This window comes from Ovis aries, chromosome 22, assembly GCF_016772045.2.
Source record: "Ovis aries strain OAR_USU_Benz2616 breed Rambouillet chromosome 22, ARS-UI_Ramb_v3.0, whole genome shotgun sequence".
Lineage (NCBI taxonomy): Eukaryota > Metazoa > Chordata > Mammalia > Artiodactyla > Bovidae > Ovis > Ovis aries.
The window spans coordinates 23,515,778-23,537,309 of record NC_056075.1 but is presented as its reverse complement, the minus strand read 5'-3'; the positions used below and the strand labels follow the sequence as shown (position 1 = coordinate 23,537,309).

The following is a 21,532-nucleotide window of genomic DNA, read 5'->3' as shown; positions in this document are numbered from 1 at the left end:
TAAATGTGTCTCTGAGCAAATAATGAAATCCAAGGAGGAAGAGGTCATGGGAACCTCCAGTTTGTAGTCAAGTTCGACAGACGCGACGGCGGAGGATGGAATGATTAGATAGCATCACCAACTCAATGGACATGAATTTGAGCAAACTCTGGTTTGCTCAAACCAGTGAGGACAGAGGAGCCTGGTGTGCTGCAGTCCATGGGGTTACAAAAAGTCAAACATGACTTAGCAACTGAACAGGAAATAGACAGACATTGTGGATAATCTAGGGGCCTACTACTTGTGATTGGCATCTGAAACTTGGTTGGTGGGAAGGGGAGGCAGTCTCATGGGACTGAGTCTTTAACCTGTGGGATCTGATGCTGTCTTTAGTAGATAGTGTAGAAACTGAATTTAATTGTAGAACCTCTCGCTGTGCCACAGAGAATCACTTGGTGTGGGGGAGAACCCCGCAGATCTGGTGTCAGAAGCATTGTATGTGTGGTGGTGGTGTGAGAGTAAGGGAAAAACACATGTGGAAAGACTTGAGGTTTTTCCTAGAACACCCAGGCAGCTCACTCTTTCTTGGCTTCTTGGAATCGAGCCATGGTTCTAAAAGGCACCTCAGATGTTATCATGAACAACTAAACTCTGCCTACTTCCCCTGTGATCTGTTGCCTCTGAGCATGGCAGTGCTACCTGGGATCATATGCCAATGTCTTCTGGTTTTGCACAGTTTGGGGTGTTCACTGCTAGCTTTGAGACTTGGACATTCAGGGACGTGTTTAAGTTATAATGGCCCATGTGTCCTGAGACTCACAAGACCACTGTTATCCAAATGCTGGGTCACAGACAGGGGTTGGCCCTTGGCCACTGCCTCAAGATGAAATGGAAAAACCAGAACAGGGGCGTGATTTTCTTTTTAAGCTAAGGTCAATTTAATCTAAAGCCCTGTTTTTTTATTTTGAGATTATGTATTTCCTCCTTTCTTTGGTGTTGAAATCGCCTTTTGTGAAATAGTAGTGATGGTAGACAGTAGTTTATTTTCATGTCCTGAATGGCATAGTTAAAATGGTTATCCTGAATGAATTCCCCAAATGGCTTTTGAAATATTATTGATCCAAGGAATCCTGAGTCTGGTAACCCTCACCTTTTTGGAGGGCCGTGTGATCCTAACTCATAAGGGGCATGGCCGGCCATAGAGAGAGCCTCACTCAAGGGCAGTGGTAAAACATTGAACAGTAAAATAATTAAAATGCACGGAGTTAGGCTTTGCCACCCATGAGTTCATAGAACCACTTTGGTTTTATTTAACAAACGTTATATGGTGCTTTCTAGATGCCCAGCCCAGTATCAGTTGCTGTGCAAACATGATCTCATTTCATCCTCATCAAGCCTATGAGGTACATGCTATTATTATCTTCGCCTCTATGTTAAAGATGAGGAAACTAAGATGTGAGGGTATTGAAAAACTTGCCCAAGGTCACAGCTAGTTAGTGACAGAGCCAGAAGCTGAAGCCAGGGAGTCTGGCTCTGGAGTCCATACTCTTAATCCTTAAACCATGGTGCCTGGTTGGAAGCCATTTCAGACTTTTATGGCATGTAATGATCTATTTTCAGCCTCTGACTCCATGGACAGAAGCTGCCTATGGACTAATCTGCTTGATCTGTGTTGAACAGCTGTCAATGATCTTTTTTGAGCCCTTTCCACAACACCACTAAGAGAATCAGTGGATGGCCCTTGGACAGAACCTGGCAAGTCAGTAATGGCAAAAGTGATGAACTCTGGATAAGGTCAGCAAGTCCTTGTAGCTTGGAACTGGAGTCTGTGCGGAGGCCTTCTGGGAGGTCCGCCACATGAAAACATGTGGTTTTTCAAACACAGGTTTTAAAGCAGCCAAACCCTTTTTTTTCAATCATAGACACATGGGCAGTTAATACATACATACACCCCATATATGTGAAATCCCTTCTTAAAACAGATACAAGTGGAGGGTGTGTTTAAGCAGAAATGGGGATCTAATTGACCTAACTCTTATCCCTTAAGCAGTATTGAGTCACTATCTGGGACCCCAGAGGTTTGAAGAGCACAGTTTGAAAACCATTGCTCCAGACCAGGGTTTCCTGGAGCATGTCCTACAAAATATTAGCCTTGTAAGATGCTTTGTAGGAAAAAAAAAGTTTCATGATCAAATACATTTGAGAAACTGGGTGTTTTATCCTTGCTTTGGGATTTACAGTTACTTATTAGCAGATAAAGAATCTGAAAAACCCTGGAAGGACGTGAAACCACTTTTAATGCACAATTTTTCTTTTTAAAAAATGGGTGAGTTACTTTATATTTACACAGTGAAATACTATAGAGCAATAAAAATAAACAAACAGTTGCTACATACAGACGTATAACTATAATGTTAAATGAAAGTAGGTAGACACAAAGGCATGCATATGTAAGAGTCCATTTATGCAAGGTTCAAAAACAGGCAAAAATTCATCTATAGATTGAAAGTCAGAGTAGTGATTATCAGTGGGAGGTGAAATAGTACCTGGGAGGGGGCATGAGATGAGTTTTGAAGCTTCTGGTTATGTATCTTGATTTGGGCGGTGGTTACATAGATGTGTTTACTTTGTGAAGGTGATTTTTGTGCATTTCTCTGTGTACATGTACATTTGTGTTATACTACAGGAAACAAAAAAAAAAGGGAGAAGCAAACAAAATACCAACACTGAAGGGACCAAAAAAGAAATGGGCATGAATTTAACTCATAAAAAATATAATTGGTCTCTCTTTTTTTTTTGGGGGGGGGGGTCAAACTGATACCAAGCAGGTAATTCTTTATTATACAATTGCAGCAAAATATTTTAAAAATACAGAATTTCAAATATATATCCACTGGTACAAAAAACATTGTAAGGGGTCAGCTTGGAAATAGGATCTGAACAATCTTTTTCATTATGAATAGAGAGGCTCTGTTGGAAGGTTTCAGGTCAATCCAGCCCATCCTTCCTCATTTGCACAGAAAAGTCAAAAAGGGACCTGAGGGAAACGTCTTCATATCACCGCACAGCTCACTTTTTTTCACAAAGAAAATTTCAAATGTATGAGATGAAGGGAAGAAAGCACTCAGGCAAGGAATGAATCTGAGAAAGAGCCATTCCTCTTTTCTTGCCTTTTTTCCTCCTCTTCCCTCCCAGCTTCTTCCTCAGACAATATAAGTTTTTAGAAGTTGATCAGGAAGGGAGGCCTGCGAGGCAGAACGATCGGCCTGAGGAGACGCGAGGGCAGAGAGGCTGGGAGCCAGGGGGGTCTCTGGCCGGGCGGGCTCTCCAGAATCCCAGGACCGGGAGAGGACGCGGCTTCTCCGGGAGCGGGGCTGTCGACGCGACCTCCAGGGGCCGACAGGGTGAGGCGGTGGAGGTGGGCGTGCCCGAATGCCCCTCGCGCCCGGGCACTTTACAAGGCACAGGCGTAGGTACTAATGGTTAAGTTTTAAGCAGGAAAATATCCCGAAAGGCGGTGTCTCTGGGGCCGAAGGCCGAAAAGCAAACGGCAAGGACAAGCCTCAGAGCGATTTCGAACACTCGACCCGCAACCGCGGTCTCTGGGTTTATTTGGGGCGGACGACGGGGTGTCGGGATATTACTTCCGCAAAACCAGCGGGACCCTGAAGATGGGCGTGGCGAGGGCCGAGCAGCACACGTTTACTCTAGGAGAAAAAAACTCAAGGGCCACCCGGCGACATTCCTCTCTCTTTTTTTAATACTGCAGAATTTTCCTCCTGGAAAACTCAGAATGAAGAGTTTCCCCTGGACCCCTATTAGAGATAGTACGCTCTGAGCAAGGAGACCCACGTTTGTTTAATTCTCTGGTCTGTATCTGTTTCTGATCTCCATTGCTGCTGCTGCTAAGTCGCTTCAGTCGTGTCCGACTCTGTGCGACCCCATAGACGGCAGCCCACCAGGCTCTCCCGTCCCTTTGATTCTCAGGCAAGAACACTGGAGTGGGTTGCCATTTCCTTCTCCAGTGCATGAAAATGAAAAGTGAAGTCGCTCAGTTGTGTCCGACTCTTAGGGACCCCATGGACTGCAGCCCACCAGGCTCCTCCGTCCATGGGATTTTCCAGGCAAGAGTACTGGAGTGGGGTGCTATTGCCTTCTCCGATCTCCATTACTAATTCCCTGTATATTAGTTTCCCATTGCTGGTGTAACTAATTATCACAAATTGAATCCATGTTGATGGACTCAATTGTCCCAAGTTCATGGCTTAAGTTCATGTAAGCAACACCAAAGCATTATCTTAGTTCTGCAGGCCAGAAGTCTGAAACGGGTTTCAGTGGTTAAAGTCAGGGTCTTTTTTCTTTGGCTGTGCTGGGTCTTGGTTGCTGTGCCCCGGCCTTCTCCAGTTGTGCATGGGCTTCTTAGTGTGGTGGTTTCTCTTGTGGAGCACAGGCTTTAGGATGCTTGGACTTCAGTAGTTGCAGCTTGAGGGCTCCAGCGTCCAGGCTCAGTAGTTGTGGCACACTGGGCTTAGTTGCTCCGTGCTTATGGAATCTTCTGGAACCAGGGATTGAACCCATGTTTCACACATTGCAAGGCAGATTCTTAACCACTGGACCGCCAGGGAAGCCTAAAGTCAAAGTCTTATTTGGCCATGTTCCAGAGGCTTCAGGGAACAATCAATCCCCTTGCCTTCAGCTTTTAGAAGCTGCAGGTATTCCTTAGCGCATGGCCCATTTCCATCTTCATAGCCAGCAACAGCCAGCCAACTCTTTCTTACATCGCATCACTGACACAGACTCTTGTCTTTCCCTCTTTTACATTGAAAGATCCTGGGATTCCATTGATTTCACCTGGAAAATTCAGACTACACTCCCTTTTTAAGGTCAGCTGATTTAGCAAACTTAATTTCATCTGCTACCTTAATTCTCCTTTGCTCTATAATTGCAACAGTGTCATAGGTTCTGGGGTTTAGGCCATTGTTCTCTTCTATTTAAGGGTTTAGATACAATCCTGGTACTTAACCTATTCTCTTTTCAATTAGCATGGATTTTCTTTCAGACAGTTAGCATTGGACCCCAAAAATAGTTCAAAATAATTGTTTGGATGTAAGGAAGAAGCAATGAACTCAACTCTCCATTGCTCAAATGAGAGATTTATTTACTTTTAACTAATAGGACCCTTGTTACAAGAGTGCTATAGATACTGAGAAGGGAGGACCCCAGCTCGTGGCAGGCTTGGAAAACAATGTGTGTCTCAGGGACTACACCCTCTTCCAGTGAAATGCAGGCATCCAGGGATAGTATCTGACATCTGTAGAGAAGCCAAGAAAGCAGATTAAAAGACGGGTGCTCTGAAGTTGTGGTGACGTAATTTATAATCCGAGATCTTACAGTTATGAGTCAGTTTCTTTTGTGTGACTCAATTGAATCCACAGTATTGAAAGACTGCTGTTCACAGTGGCTCCTTGGACTCGTAAAGAAGGAAGAGACCCAAAAAGTCAGTTGTTGCCCAGGCAGCGGGCAGCAGGAAGTGGCACAGATTGGCTGTTGCCATGGCAGCATCGATTCCTGTCCCCCTGGGCAGGCCTGCAGTAGATAGCAATTTCAGAGAACACGTGGACCACCTGCATCTGAATTACCTGGGGAGCTAGTTGAAATATTAATTCCCAGGCCACACAGCCATAGACTGGGATGGGGTCTGGAACTGGCTCTTTTGAAAAGCAACCCTTCTTCTTGGTTGTTTGAGAATCATTGACTGAAGAAAATAAAGCATCCCTGTTAAAAATCCCTGTACAAACCCTTGTTGTATATCCTTGGATGAGGCCTCACCTCTTCGCTGTGAAAACTAGAGCCCTTTTCTTGCTTACGAAGCCCCAGTCTTCAAAAGACAAAGTAGATGTGCTGTCCCTGGCATTTATAATAAGTGCTCAAGCAAGTGCTGAGAGTTTAAATAGGCATTTCATGATTTCTGTAAGAATGGAATTTTTTTTTTCAAGGAATATCTAATAACATCTCATAGAACTAGTCATGTCAAAATATACTTTGGAACTCCCCAAATAAATTTCCCAAATGGGGGATGTAAGGAAAGAGCAAATTAGCCAAGATGGAGTTGTCAGTCTCTCTCGCCCCACGGCCTCCTGCTCTTGCCCCATGTTTTGTAAATAATGATTATGTAGCAGCTGAGAGCACTTACAGCACTGGGCATCCCGTCAGGAGGTACGTATTTGGCCATTGGCTACTTTTGTTCCGTAAGCATATATAAGCTCCACCTGGGGAGCTATTGCCAGGAGAGAAGTTAGGAGAAGGCGATGGCACCCCATTCCAGTACTCTTGCCTGGAAAATCCCATGGATGGAGGAGCCTGGTGTGTTGCAGTCCATGGGGTCATAAACAGTCAGACACGACTGAGCGACTTCACTTTCACTTTTCACTTTCATGCACTGGAGAAGGAAATGGCAACCCACTCCAGTGTTCTTGCCTAGAGAATCCCAGGGATGGGGGAACCTGGTGGGCTGCCATCTATGGGGTCGCGCAGAGTCGGACATGACTGAAGTGGCTTAGCAGCAGCAGCAGCAGGAGAGAGGTTACGTTATGGCTGTGTGGTTATGTTATGTTATGTTATGTTAGTCTGATGCTATGGCTGCTGTGCCAGCCAGGAGAGAATAAATAAGTCTGCGATTCTTGTGGCTTCTCACATTTTCTTCCTGTCTCTCAGCTCGTGTCTTGCCTACCATGGGTTCAGCGACCAGTGTGCGCAGTGAGATACAGCAAGATAGTTGGTCTCACGAACAGGATCAGCAAGACAGGGGATATACTGTTCAATGTCACTGGGAAGGACTACGGTGGGACTCAAGCAGGGTTCGATATGAACCCAGGACTGGAGAGAATGGCTAAGATGCAGGCCTGAGTCTCTGATGTGACCAAGAGGCACCGTTCTTTCCCTAGGAAGGTGGGACTATAGCACATACATAAAGAACACTACAAGCGCTTCCTGATTTTTCTAAGAATCACTGCTGTTAATGAGCCACTGTTGCTGAGAGAGTGCGTTCTTTTTTTTTTTTTTTTTACTTTATTTTGCTTTACAATACTGTATTGGTTTTGCCATACATTGACATGAATCAGCCACAGGTGTACATGAGTTCCCAATCCTGAACCCCTCTCCCACCTCCCACCCCATATCATCTCTCTGGATCATCCCCGTGCACCAGCGCCAAGTATCCTGTATCGAAAATAGACTGGCGATTCGTTTCTTACATGATAGTATACATGTTTCAATGCCATTCTCCCAAATCATCCCACCCTCTCCCTCTCCCACAGAGTGGGAATTCTTAATATAGACAGTGCGTTCTTAGTATAGATGCTGCTTAACCTGAATTTGTGAAATGCTAGGGGGCTAGCAGTTCTGGTCCCACAGTGAAGAGTGTTCCATCTTAATTAAGCACAACAACTTGTCATTAGGAACCAATCTGAATGGTTGGTGATGGAACAGATCTACCTGGAAACAAATTGTACTAGTGTCTCATTCAGGTTCCCGCTCTAAGAGACTGCTGATGACTTCACAAGGAAGAACACGGGGATGTGAGAATGAGAGCCCTAATGTGCTTTCTTTGTTTTTTAAAATAATTTAATCAAACTCAAGGCATTGTGAAAGACATTAAAATAAAATCCACTCACAATCCTACAACACATTTAGTTACTAATTTATTTATGTAAAAATATATACGGAATCCACAGTGTACCAGACCCTGGGCTGGGTGCTGAACTCACTCTCAGGGGATGAGATAAAACACAGTGGACAAGACTGTCCTTGCTTCTCTGGAGCTTACAACCGAATGAGAAGGCAGATATTAAAGACACAAACACACCAATATTTAACTGCTGTTGTGGGAAGTGGAGGGAAAGTGTGGACAGCATGAAAGAAAATGCTGGGGGAGTGAGACTGGGAAGGCCTTTCTGAGTTACATTTAAGCTAAGGCCATGAATAGAGTTCAAAACGTAAATAGTGCTTTATGGAGGGTTGTGGGGACTGGCGACTGAAAAGTGACAATTTGAAATGAGCTCAGTGAACATAGAGGAAACGGTCCTACTTATGTATTCGATTTCTTTTTAAAAAATTTCTTTTCCATTTTATTTTTTAATATTTTTATCTGTGTAATAAACATGTGTTTTTTCTTTTCCATTATGGTTTATCTCGGGATATTTAATATAGCTCCCTGTGCTATACAGTAGGATCTTGCTGTTTATCTACTCTGTGTATAATAGTTTGCATCTGCTAATCCCAAACTCCCAGTCCATCCCTCCTTTGAATACTTTTTACTCTGGTAAAATATATATAACATGAAAGCTGTCATTTCACCCATATTTAAGTGTACAATTCAGTGGCGTAAGTACATTTGCAGTGTTATGCAACCATTACCACTGCCTGTTTTCAACACTTTTTCATCATCACAAACAGATGTTCTGGACCCATTAAGCAATAGCTTCCCATTCCTCCCCGCTGCCCCAGTCGCTGCTAACCTCTAATCTACTTTCTGTCTTTATGAATTTGCCTATTTTAACTATTTCACAGAAGTGGTATATAATATTTTCCTTTCGTGCCTGGCTTATTTTACTTGGTATATTATTTTCTTGGTATAGTGTTTTTAAGGTTATCCGTGATGTAGCATGTACCAGAACTTCATTTATTTGTATGGCTGCTCTGTTGTATGGATGTACCATGTTTTGTTTATCCATTCATGTGTTGATGGACATCTGGGTTCATTCCACCTTTTAGCTACTGTGAACATTGGTGTGTGTATGTGTGTGTCCATTAGAATCCCTGTTTTCAGTTCTTTTGGGTATATACCCAAAAGTAGAATTATGGTAATTCTAGGGGCTTCCCTGGTGGCTCAGTGGTAAAGAATATGCCTGCAACGGCAACCCACTCCAGTATTCTTGCCTGGAGAATTCCATTGACAGAGGAGCCTGGTGACCCACAGTCCATGAGGTATAGAGTCGGACATGACTGAGCGACGAATAATTTTCTCACACTTGGTTTAGGATTATGAAAATATATTACTATTTCAAACTTGGTTCATTTAGAAAATCACCTTGATTTTTATTTTTTCAAGCATCTGTTTTTGTTTTTTTTTTAATCCTCTTGGGCTCAAATATCTGAAAGAAACACATTTTAATATTTTACCAGCTTTATCAACTTTAGATTCTGAGCTATTTAATTAAGTCCAGCAATAAGTTTTTTGTTTCAGTTACTATTTCAGAACTAGTTGATACCATGGGAAGTATCTAGTCTCCATCTTTTCTGAGAAATTGTCAGGAGGGAGAGAACAAATATTAAGCATATTTTATTAGGAGCTATGAAATGTACTTTACATACAGCATACCTTTTAACTCTCACCTCAGCCCTCTGAGATAGGACTCACTAGGTAAAGAATCTGCCTGCCAGTGTAGGAGCTGCAGGTTCAGTCCCTGAGTCTGGAAGATCACCTGGAGAAGGGCATGACAACCCACTTCAGTATTCTTGCCCGGAGAATCCCATGGACTGAAGAGCCTGGCTGGCTACAGTCCATAGGGTCACAAAGAGCTGAACATGACCGAAGTGACTAGCATGCAAGCACACACATGTTTAGCTTTAGGAAGAACCACCAACCAAGGCTGCACCATTTTACTTTCCTACCAGCAACGCAAGAGGGTTCCAGATTCTCTACATCCTCACCAGCACACCTCCTTTTTTTTTTTCCTTCCTTAAAGTAGGTATGAAGTAGCATCTCTATGTATTTGATTCTTACTCTTCTGTCTCCTCAGGAATCCATCTATTTCGAAACTCTGAAGTTCTTTGGGGCCACTGATGTAGCTCGAGTCTTCTGATGACCTGACTTCATGTTTTACCTAAGTGTCTAATTTCTTAAATAGATGTTCAGCAACTCTGGGGTTAAGTGTGGAGGATGTCCAATAAATAGAAGGATTGTAATAAATGTTGCAGATCTTGTCTCTCATGTTGTATACACCCAACAGAAGTTTCCAACAGGCATCTAGGAGTTCTTTGCTTGATTCAAATGAGTTAATTTTCATGAGTGTTTGAGGCAATTGATTGGTTGGTTACATCCCATTCATTGAAACTCCAGACGTGACCTCTGCCACTCCTCTGCTTTATGCCATCAGGTACTTATGATAAGGCTGCAGGTCATTTATCTGATCTACAGTGCCCTGCGAAGTCTGGTTCTGCCTCCTGGATCATTTTTTGGCCACTTTCTCCCTTTTTCTTGGGCTGCTGATCATTCTGCAGATATACAAAGTCCACCCCTACTTCAGAACATTTGTGCCCACAGGTCCCTCTTTAATGATTTCTCTACTCCTCCAAGTAAGCCCCTCTCTCACTTTTTTTTACTTTAGAAAGTTCTATTCTATCCCTGGGTTGGGAAGATCCCCCGGAGAAGGGAAAGGCTACCCACTGCAGTATTCTGGCCTGGAGAATTCCATGGACTACTCGCAGAGTCGGACATGACTGAGCAACTTTCAGTTTCATTCATCTGTTCAAGTTCCAGCTAAGATGCGATTTACTCAAGAGAAATGCTGCCTAACCCTCTCCCTGACCCAAAGCTGACCCCCTATTTTGTTCTCCCTCAAAGCATCTTTTACTTTTCCTGCATAGCAGTTACCAGAATTGTAGTAAAATTATTTGTTTATTTAAAGTCCATCTTTCTAGGCAGTCAGAAACATGCATGAGGGCAGAAACTCATGTCTCTATTGATCGGTGTTAGGCACATGGTAGGAGCTCAGTGCATATTTTTGAACTCAGGTAGGTGCTCCTAAGTCCTACATGGATGTCCTGTCTCTCAAGTTGAACTAGATGTTTCTAGTTGGACTAAATGTTTTCTGTCTCCTCACATAGTACCTGTACTGGCATTATTACAGTTAAGCGCTGACACTGTGCTGTTAGAGAAAGATAGATGAAAAAGAGAGGAGACTTGCAAGGTGGCTGATTGGATCTCTGACTGAACACTTCCTGGGAGAAAGCTTTGGGGGCAGGCTCTTTCTAGGCCGTAGGCCAGGATGTTGAGCAATGCTTTCATTTCTCTGAGGGATTCTGCCAAGAAGCAGAAAACTGATGAGTGACCTATGAATGCAGCTCACATTCTGGGTGACTCATAGTTTACGGTATTCTAGGGGAAAACTGTGTTAATCAGAAGGGTAGGGCAGCCATGTGGGTTCTTAGGCAGGAAGTTTGGTGAGAAGCCATCCAAGGCCACAGTGGGATGGTCTTTCTTGCCAAGTACTGCCTGAGCCCTTCAGCCAGTGTCAAGGTAGAGACACCAAGCAAGCCACTTAAGGCTCTTCTTTGCTTCTATAGGCTCCATAACCTTCTGTTAGAAGGTTGTTTCATAGTTGGCATGGCTCGTCTTACTCCTAAAAGTCGTGAGACCAAGAATCTTGTACTTTTGCTTTTTTTTTTTAAACTTAATATTTCATTTAAAAAGCAATGCATGAGTGCTTTTATCTTCTAAAACATTACAACTAAAGCTAATACCCTCTTTGAACATTACCCAGAATCTTGGTCTTTTACCCTGATCTTTAAAGATAACCTCTGATCAAAAGTTTGGCCTATAGCCTTACAATCTGTTTTGAAAGTCTTAATTTGGGCTGATGTAACTGGATACCTGAGACTGGGTGGTCTATAAATGATAGAAATTTATTTCTTACAGTTCTAGGGTCTGGGAAGCCCAAGAGCAACAAATTAGCCTGTTTAGTGTTTGGTGAAGGCCTACTTCTGGTTCAGAGACAGCTGTCTTCTCTTCTTGGGGTGTCTCACAGGGCAGAAGGGAGTAGGCACCTCTCAGGGATCTCTTTCATAAGGGCACTAATTCTGTTTACTGCCCTCACAATCTAATTACTTCCCAAAGTGAAAGTGAAGTGAAAGTGAAGTTGCTCAGTCACTCAGTCATGTCTGACTCTTTGCGACCCCGTGGACTGTAGCCCACCAGGCTCCTCCGTCCATGGGATTCTCCAGGCAAGAATACTGGAGTGGGTTGCCATTTCCTTCTCCAGGGGATCTTCCTGACCCAGGGATCGAACCCAGGGATCGAACCCAGGTCTCTTGCATTGCAGGCAGATGTTTTAACCTCTGAGCCACCAGGGAAGCCCAAATACCATCACATTGGGGCTGAGGTTTCAGCATATGAATTTGATGGGTATACATATATTGTCTATAGCAGGATGATAAGAAATTATGGTATGTATGTCTGTGTTTTATATTAACTTTTGACTTTGAAATAAGTTTAGATTTGACAGAAGAGTTACAAAGATCGTACAGAAAGTTTCAGTGTGCCCTTCACTCAGCCTGTCCTAATGTTAACGGCTTACATAACTCTGGTTCAGTGACCAAAACTAAGAGGTTAATATTGGTACAATACTATAAACTATAGACTTTATTGGAGTTTCAACAGTTTTCTGTTCCGGGATCCAATCTAGGATCCCAAATTGTATTTAATTGTCTTGACTCCTGAGTCTCCTTCAGTCTTTGATAATTCTCAAGTCTTTTCCTGGCTTTCATAACCTTAACAATTTCAAGGAATCCAGGTCAGGTATTTTGTAGAATATCCCTCAATTTGGGCTTATTTGATGATTTTTCATGATTAGACTAAAATTATGCATTTTGAGGAGAGTGTCTATATGAAATCAATCTCATGGTACAACTTGCTGTTTTCATTCAAAACTATGATTTTGAGATAGATCTAAATTAGCATATAGATCAAGGTCACTTATTTAAAGTTCTGTACAGAATTCCTTTACTGTAAGTTTTCTATATTTTATTTAGCTATTGCCCGATTGGTGGGCATTGGCTGATACCAAATTTTCTTTATTAGCAGTATCATAGCAATTATCCTTATTCATACCTCCATAACATCAGATTATAGTAGATAACTAGAAGTGGCATTGCTGAGACATGGATTTAATAGATGTTGTCTGAGTGCCCTCTAAAGTGGCTGTGCCAATTTACATTCTTTTGATATTACGAAGCTTGAAAATTATTGCCAGTTTGAGTTTTAATTCCATTTCCATGGTTACTACTGAGGTTGGGCATCTTTTTGTATTCTTACTGGCAATTTATAACTTTCTTTCTGTGAACTGCCTATTTACATTTGCCCATTTTTCTAGTGAATTTTTTTCTTTTTGATTTATTGCTTCCTTTGTATGTTGCAGATACAAATCCTTTGTTTTATATATTACAAATGTTTTCTCCTAGTTTGTTATCCCTTTATTTCCCATTTTTTCCTTTATTTCATCTAATTTTTTTTTCTGATTTTTTTTTCTTTTGGAAACAAAGTTCTTAATTACAAAAGTAATATAAACAATGTAGAAAATCTGGGAAGTTTACGAAAAAAGTATAAAGAAGAAACCGCCCTAATTCTTATCACTGAGAGAAAACCCCTATGAAAACCATACTCAATTACATATTTCCTTCTAGTCTTGGTGTGTATGTGTGTGTGCTTGTGTGCATGCACTTCATTTTGATCACATTGCATATATATATATATATATTTGCTTAGTGCCATGATCTTTAGACACAAACTCTGGCCTTTTTCCATGTGCACTTGGTTTAAAAGTAGTGTCAGACTACCTTCAAACTCCTATTTCTTTTCCCCACATATCCTGAAAAATCCAACAGGTAAGAGGTCAGGGCCTGTCCTCAGCCGACCTGTACTGAAGTTGGCTCAAAAACACGAGAGAGGGTAGAAATATTCCAGCAGAGCACTTATTAAAAAATCTTGGAAGTTTTAGGTGACTGCAAGCTCAATGAGTTAATAGTGCAGGTGCCAAGAATTTTATTTCTTGACTGCAAGGCAATAAGCCCTACGAGGCCTGCTTTGCTCTGATGGTATCACAAACATTTGATTCAATCTTGGGCAACAGATTCTGAAGTAGCCACAATCAAACTGACCACGTGTGTGAGAAGAATAAGGACACAGACTCTCAAAATCAGGACAAAGGGAGAAACAATGGAAACAGTGGGAGATACTAGTCTGGAAAAGAGAAGATCTTGGGCAGAAGTCTTCAAGTATCTGAAAAGCAGAAGGTGGGAGAGAGATTAGACCTGTTTGTTCTCTGAGGCTGCAAAGGATAGGACTTGGGTCAGAGAGCGGACGCTTAAGAAACACCTTCTAGCTGGTCAGAGCTGCTTAGGCTAAGGCTTTCTGTCATTGAGGAGCTTTCTTTCAGACCTGAGTTAGTTGGGGTAGGAGTTGATATAATAATTAACCTTTTTTTGAGGGTTATGTGCCAGGACTGTGCTGAGGACATTTCCTCTATTATCTTATTTCATTCTGTCATCATCCTAAGAGGTAGGCACTGTTGTTAAGGATGTATTAACACCTGTATTAAGGATGAGGGAAGTGGTATGATGAACTCAGGTATATCGCACAAGGTCACACAGTTGGCGAGCTGTGGAACCGAGACTCCAACCCTTTCTGACAAACCTCAAAGTCGTACTTTTAGTCATTATTGGGACTCAGGCGTAGTTTGGGCCAGAGGACTTTTTGAGGTCCTTTCGTCTGGAAGATTCTGTGAGTGGGAAAAACGGATGCCTCCACCCCGCTAAGGGTAAGCTTCGGAGTGTCAGTGAAGTATTCCAGGGCCCTGCAGAAGGCCTAGGGATGGAGACCTAAGGGACATGGAAGGGTTGTCAACGTGCGTCACTCCACAGCTCAGCAGCAGGCGATGTTCTGTTATGTTCTGTCCCCCCGCGCGAGGGACCGGGACGCAGGCCCGCCTCGCGCCCGCACTCCCGCAGCGTGGCCAGGGAGCGTCGCGGCGGCCGGGTTCTGCGGCGGAGCTGGGGGACGGAACAGCGCGCTGGTCCCTGGCAGGGCGCGAGCAGGGGGCGGGGCCGGGGCGGCGGGGGCGGGGAGAGCGCGCGCCCAGGAGGCTGCGGCAGTTGCGCGCTGGGATTGCTGCCGTGCGGCGGGACCGGTGAGTGCGGCGGGACCCGCGGGCGGGCGGGGAAGGAGCGGGCGGGCGAGGGAGCGAGGTAGGGTGCGCGGCAGAGCGCGCGACCTGGGCCAGGGTCCCCCACCTGTCCCCGCACCGGTCCTACTTGGCTGCTGCGCCCCTCAGGCCCCTCTGGTCTGAGTGCGCGCCGCGGACCCCGCACCCCAGATTCCGCACACCCCCAACCCCAGGTCGCGCCCTGCCTCAGAGCAGCCCCTTCCTCCGCGCCGCGGCGACACCCCCGGCCCCACGTCACGCTCGCGCCATTGTTCCCGGCCTTGGGCTCGCCGGGACCCGCCTTACTCTCTGAGCGCGGGCCCTAGCCTCCGCAGTCAGTCTTGCCGCGTTCCGGCCCGTTTCTCCGCTTTTCCCTCACGCTGGTGGTAGCCGCCATCCCACCTCTGGCGGACACCCCTTTACTCAGTTCAGCTTATTTTTTCCTGCCGACGCCTGGCTTCCTCCCGTCCGCACCCGACGCCTGCCTTTCCGCCAAGTTAATTGGCCTCCCCACCCCGTGCGCGTTCCCGGTCGACCCCCCGAGGAAGTAGCGGGCAGCTGTGTGTTAGGATGCAAGGTTGACTGCGTTGTAGCAAGAACCACCAGAAATTGCCAACTGAAAGCCCACATGCCAGTTTGGTCGTTTGCAGCACTTCCTGGAAAGCTCACTTCGAATTGCAAGCCGCCACGAAAAACGTGCTAGTTCTTTCCCAGTGGCTCTCGAGTCCGGGGCCAGCTGTCTGGTGGCAGTGCATTCTTTTCCTGGGGACCCCTGAAGCCCTTGAGAGCCCAGAGTGAGATGCGAATCTGAGGCCTGAAGCTGTAGTTACAAGCATGACGTTTGGGGGCTTTGACTGTGGTAGGCCTTAGCTTTTAAAGGCAAGTAGGTAGAGTTGGGTGTCAGATGTGGCGAAGCTTTGGGCCCTTGTTTTGAGGATGCCTGGTAAGTGCAGTGCTCCGCAGTCACCATTATAGGGTTGCTTTTGTGCGTGCGTGTGCGTGTCCCGATTCTTCATGATTGAACTTGTTTCATATTGTTTATATACTGTTCATTTTGCCTCTTAAAGCAGTAGATGCAAACTCTGGTAACTAATGTGAAAGAGTGCCATTTATCAGTTCAGTTCAGTCGCTCAATCGTGTTCGACTCTTTGCGACCCCATGAACCTCAGCACTCCAGGCCTCCCTGTCCACCAACTCCCGGAGTTCACCCAAACCCATGCCATTTATCGTAGAACCGTAATGTTACTGAGGTCCTTTCAGATGTTTATCTCGACACTTTTCAACATGGTTAGAATTTTTCCAGATGAAGGCATCCAGGCCTGAAGAGGTTAAGTTCAAGAAGACACAACTTGTAATTAAAGGCAGAACTCCACATGCTGGGCTGATGCTACTGTGCATAAACTTTATTTTGGAAATGCTTTTCTATTGCAGTGTAAGCCACTACATTTTGGTATAGCTTGCTGCATTATTCTCATCAACCCAGAATTTAGATTTTAGAATTTAATGATCAACTAGTCTGTAAAATGAGAGAGCCTAAGGAGATGCTCGGCAAGGGTTCATTCAGCTCCAAGATTTGATTCCATTGTTTGAAAATTTATAATTGGCTACAGGTTTCCAAAAGTTTATAATTGTAAGAAGATTTATATAGGTATTTACGAAGAGTATCTGCAAACCTGATTAGTATTTCAGGTTGTAGCTTCCTAAAGAAAGCCAGAGTAAGTGGAATGTTGGCTGTTGGCTGAACGTTCATCTGCCTCTAGGCTATTTCTAATTTCTACTGCTTAATGGGGTAAAGAGAGGGCATAAAACTTGTTTTTAAAGTACATATTTTTATTGCTTGTCTTTCTTACTGCAAAGCAAAATTTAATAGTTAAAAAATCCCCCAACTTTATCACATTATTTGTGACAAATATCTTTTATAGTTCTTTTATTTTTTTAAGATTTATTTATTTTTTGGCTGTGGTGGGTTTTCATTGCTGTATGGGTTTTTCTCCAGCTGTGTCAGACAGGGGCTACTCTCCAGTTCTGATGAGCAGCTTCTCTTGTTGTGGAGCACAGCCACAGTGGACTTCACTAGTTGTGGCACGTGGGCTCAGTAGTTGTGGTGAACAGGGCTTAGTTACATTGAAGCACATGGGATCTTCCCACGGGACCAGGGATCGAACCAGCGTCCCTTGCATTGAAGGGCAGATTCTTAACCACTGGACCACCAGGGATGCCCCTTTTCCAGTTTCTATGTAAATATAACTTTTAATGTAGTTACAATTCCTTTTACATATTTTAAATTTTGCACTTCCCCACATATCTGGATGTCATCCATGTATCTAGAGAATTCATGTACTTTTCTTTTGTGGAGGCTCCATAACAGGATTTTATGCCTAGTAGTCACTGGTGCCTGGCATATAGGCTCTCAGTAAATTTTTGTTGAATGAATGTAATATTTTGAGCTGCTTAGGCAACGTCTCGGAACACAAAATGTTAAATATCTCCAGGACATATTAAATGATGTATGAGCAGTTAAGGTGGTCAATACAAAGGCATTGAGCCAGGAGATGGCATCACATATGTTTAAGGGCCTAGGTTTTGGAGTCTGTGTTTGAGACCTGGCTTGCTATACCATTTATGCACCCTTGGAGAATTAACCTTAAGCGAACTTCACTCAGTTTCTCTCACTGTGAAAAAGGGAAAAAATAGAACAAATTTCACAGAGTTGTGTGGGTTCAATGGGATAATTCCATTGAAGTAACACTAGCACCCATTAAATTCTCTATAAATGTTAGCTATTAGTGTGTGTATTTTTGGGGGGGGGGTTCAAAATGGAGAGATTACTGTAGGTTGGTGGCATCAGGGAAAGCAGAAAGTGACACTTGAGAGTATGGAAAAAATGCAAAAGTGGATATATTGAAGGTTTGCTGAATAGATTGCTCTCACTAAAACAAAGAGTTTGGTAGATTAATAGTATGAAGTAAAACTGGAGAGAGAAATTCGAGTAAACTATTCACAAGATAGGTTACATGGGTTTCTTGCAGATAGAGCAGGATTAATGAAGCAAGATAGCCCTTATTTACAAGTAGCTGGTGTTTGTTTCATTTTGAAAGTTTAGCCCTGAAAAAGTTACTTGTCTTAAGGAAATTGATAGCAAATTGTTATGGAGTGTTAAGTCCTTGTCATTTGAACAGAGTAAATGTTATGTTACTTTTTACCACTTGAAGCGATTACCTTAAAGCAAATATCATTTGAAATTTGTGTCCTATGATTGGTTACCAAAGTTTGCAGTGGCTGTTTTCCTTTTCATGAAAAAGAACTTTAGCAGTACCACGTCCCGCCCAGCCAGCAAAATGGCAAGCAGAGCAGCAAAATGACCCCCCATTTTGGTGAAATACAGAATCAGAATTAAATTGACTCAGTGTTGAACTATTTGTTCTTTTGTGTGTTTCTTTTGGTTGGAAAGCATTATCAAGAGTGTGAGATGAAAAAGCCTGCTGTGTCAGGGTCTCCTTGGAAAGAGAAGGTTGAAATCTGGTGCCTGAAGTTTAATGGTTGAATATATACTGTGGATTCCTTGTTCTCCGACCAGGGACTGACTCCGTGGCCCCTGCAGTGGAAGTGCAGAATCCTAACCACTGGACTGCCAGGGAAGTCCCTATTTATTTTATATGTATATATAAAATACATATATGTACATATAAAATATACATGCAAGTTCCAGAGGATAGTGGAGGACAGAGAAGCCTGGCATCCATGAGGTCCCAGAGAGTTGGACATGACTTAACAGCAGCAAAAATATACATATCAGCAAATTTGTTGGATATAGTAGGCCTGTCGTATCTGGCTGCAAATGGGGAAAAATCAGAAGGACTACTGTACTGTGCCATTTTATATAAGGAGTTTGAGCTTCTAATATCTGGGAATTTTGGTATCTGTGACGAGGGGGTGTGTGTCCTAGAACCAGCGCCCCCGTGGATTCTGAGGGACCACTGTGTTGGTATGTTTCCCTTTCAGATGTCCATGGAGTACATGTTTTTTAATGCTTCTTGGTTCAATTTAATGGGATTTCTTTAATATTTTAAATTTATTTAAAAATATGAAATATTTTAAAATACAGAATATAATGTAATCATCTTAATTACAGTTCATATTTAGTGTTTCTCCTCCCCCATATTAGCCCATGTTCTAATTGTGTAGTCTCTCTTTTCAATTTGCTGTGTTTTTCAAAGGGATAAAATTACCAATGCAGTTAAGGCTTGTATGAACCCTTGCTGATACTGTTGCTCTCTTTTGCCCTTTCATGAATTTAGTAATTATTCCCATTATATTTGTATACTTTTACTAATATGTGCGTATCCATAGAAGGGTATATGCTCTTGTTTAATGTGTTACGCACATGATTCTCTTGTTTAATGTACTATGCACAATAAAAAACTTGTTTTTGATTCATTGTCTATATTTTTGAAGATATTTTATGTTAAAGCATTGATGAAAGAAGTTCATATGAAGATTTTTTCAATTTTTTGATTGGTTTATTTGGCGTGCTGGGTCTTCATTGCTGTGCTTGGGCTTTCTCTAGTTGTGGCGAGCTGGGGCTCCTCTCTAGTGGTACAAATGCTTCTTGTTGCGGTGGCTTCTTTTGTTGCAGAGAGCATGCTCAGTAGTTGCGGCACACTGGCTTAGTTGCCCCATGGCATATGGAAACTTCCTGGACCAGGGATCGAAATGTTGTCCCCTTCATTGGCAGGCGAACTCTTAATCACTGGACCACCAGGGAAGTCCCCATATGAAGATTTTGGAGGGAGTATGTTTTTTGGAGTGGGGCTATGTTTGACTTCTAGCCGAGCCTGTGTTTCTAGGTCTATCCCAATATTGAGGCTGTTCTTTTTAAAATTTATTTTATCGATGTGCATTGATTTATAGCATTATATAAGTTTCACAAATATAGTATTTCCAATTCTGTATACACTTTGCTCACCACCAAAAATGTAGTGTCCATCGATCACCTTTACCCATTTCCCTTTTCCTCTGCCACTGCCCCGTGGTCACTAGTACTCTTTTCTATCTGTGTTTTTGTTTGAGTTGGTTTATTTATTGTTTGTTTATTAGTTTTTTATAGTCCACATATGAGTGAAATCATATGGTATTTGTCTTTCTCCATCTGGCTTGTTTCACTTAGCATAATATCCTTGATGTCCATCAGTGTTAGTGCACGTGTCAAGATTTCATTGTCTCATGACTGAGTACTATTCCATTGTGTATATATGTATTATATACCACATCTTTTCATCCATTGATTGCAATCCTGGCTATTGTGAATAATACCAGAATGAATATAGGGGTGTGCATGTATCTTTTTTCGGATTAGTGTTTTCATATTCTTTGGATAAATATCCTTAGAAGCCGGATCATATGGTAGTTCTGTTCTTAATTTTTTGAGGGATGTTTATACTGTCTTCCATAGTGGCTGTACCAATTTATGTTTCCACCAACAGTATATGAGGGTTCCTTCTCTCCACATCCTCACCAGCACTTGTTATTTCTTGTTTGTTTTTTTTTTTTTTTGATAATAACTTTTCTGCCAGATAAACAGTGATATCTCCTTGTGGTTTTAATTTGCATTTCCCTAATAATTAGTGATGTTGTTTAACATGGTTTTTGCTGCATATCCATGTTGATAGATATATCTTTAGTTTGTTCATCTTAATTGCTCTATAATACTGCATTATGTGGATAATCCAGTTTGTTTATGAATATGTAGGGGTTTCTGCCTTTTTTGCTATTGTTAACCGTGCTGTAATAAACATTCTTTGACGTGTCATGTTATTTACAGATGTGGGAGAGAATTCTAAGCCTAGGGAATTCTTAGGTTGTAGAGTATGAGGTGGAGAAGGCAATGGCACCCCACTCCAGTACTCTTGCCTGGAAAATCCCATGGACGGAGGAGCCTGGTAGGCTGCAGTCCATGGGATCGCTGAGAGTTGGGCATGACTGAGCGATTTCACTTTCACTTTTCACTTTCAGGATCTTCACCTTTATTAGATAGGGCTGAATTATTTTCCAAAGTACTAAACAGGAAATACCTATCAGCAAGTTGTGAGAGTTCTCATTTTGCCATATCCTTGCAAACATGGATATTGTCAGACTCTTCAATTTTAAAATCAAGCTCAATTCATTTTAACTTGCTTTTCTGTTTATTGTAATGATTTATTCTGTTTGCATCCATTTATTGTAAGATTTTTCTTCTCTGTAATTGCTGTTCATATCCTTCATTCTTTTTTTTCTGTTGGCTTATTTTCTTTTCCATCATTAGTTTGCAGCTGCTTATCTCTACTTTATACTAATACTGTCCCTGTTATGATATTACAATGTCCTCTCAGTGTTTGATTGCTCTTTACTTTTTGTTGTGCATGAGTTTTACATTTAAAAAAAAATATGTTTATTTGATTTATTTATTTGGCTACACTGGGTCTTAGTTGTGGCAAAGTGTTAACAACTGGTGAATCCAGGTGAAAGGTGTAAGTGTATTCGTTGAGCTACCACTGTACTTTTCTGTAGGACTGAAAATTTTCAAATAAAAAGTTGGA

General features: G+C 42.6%; 1 protein-coding gene across 9 annotated transcripts in view; it reads left to right on the top strand.

Annotated features, from left to right (window-relative positions):
- NT5C2 (5'-nucleotidase, cytosolic II) overlaps positions 1–21,532 on the top strand; it is a 149,517-nt gene that overhangs the window by 38,939 nt on the left and 89,046 nt on the right. For 8 of the 9 annotated variants that reach the window (XM_015103394.3, XM_015103392.3, XM_042238493.2 and 5 more), the window contains exon 1: positions 14,906–14,942. The exons of the other annotated variant lie outside the window; for it this stretch is intronic. The gene's annotated coding sequence lies outside the window, so the exon portion shown is untranslated. Of the gene's footprint in view, positions 1–14,905; positions 14,943–21,532 lie in introns of those variants that run through there. 9 annotated transcript variants of the gene reach the window in all.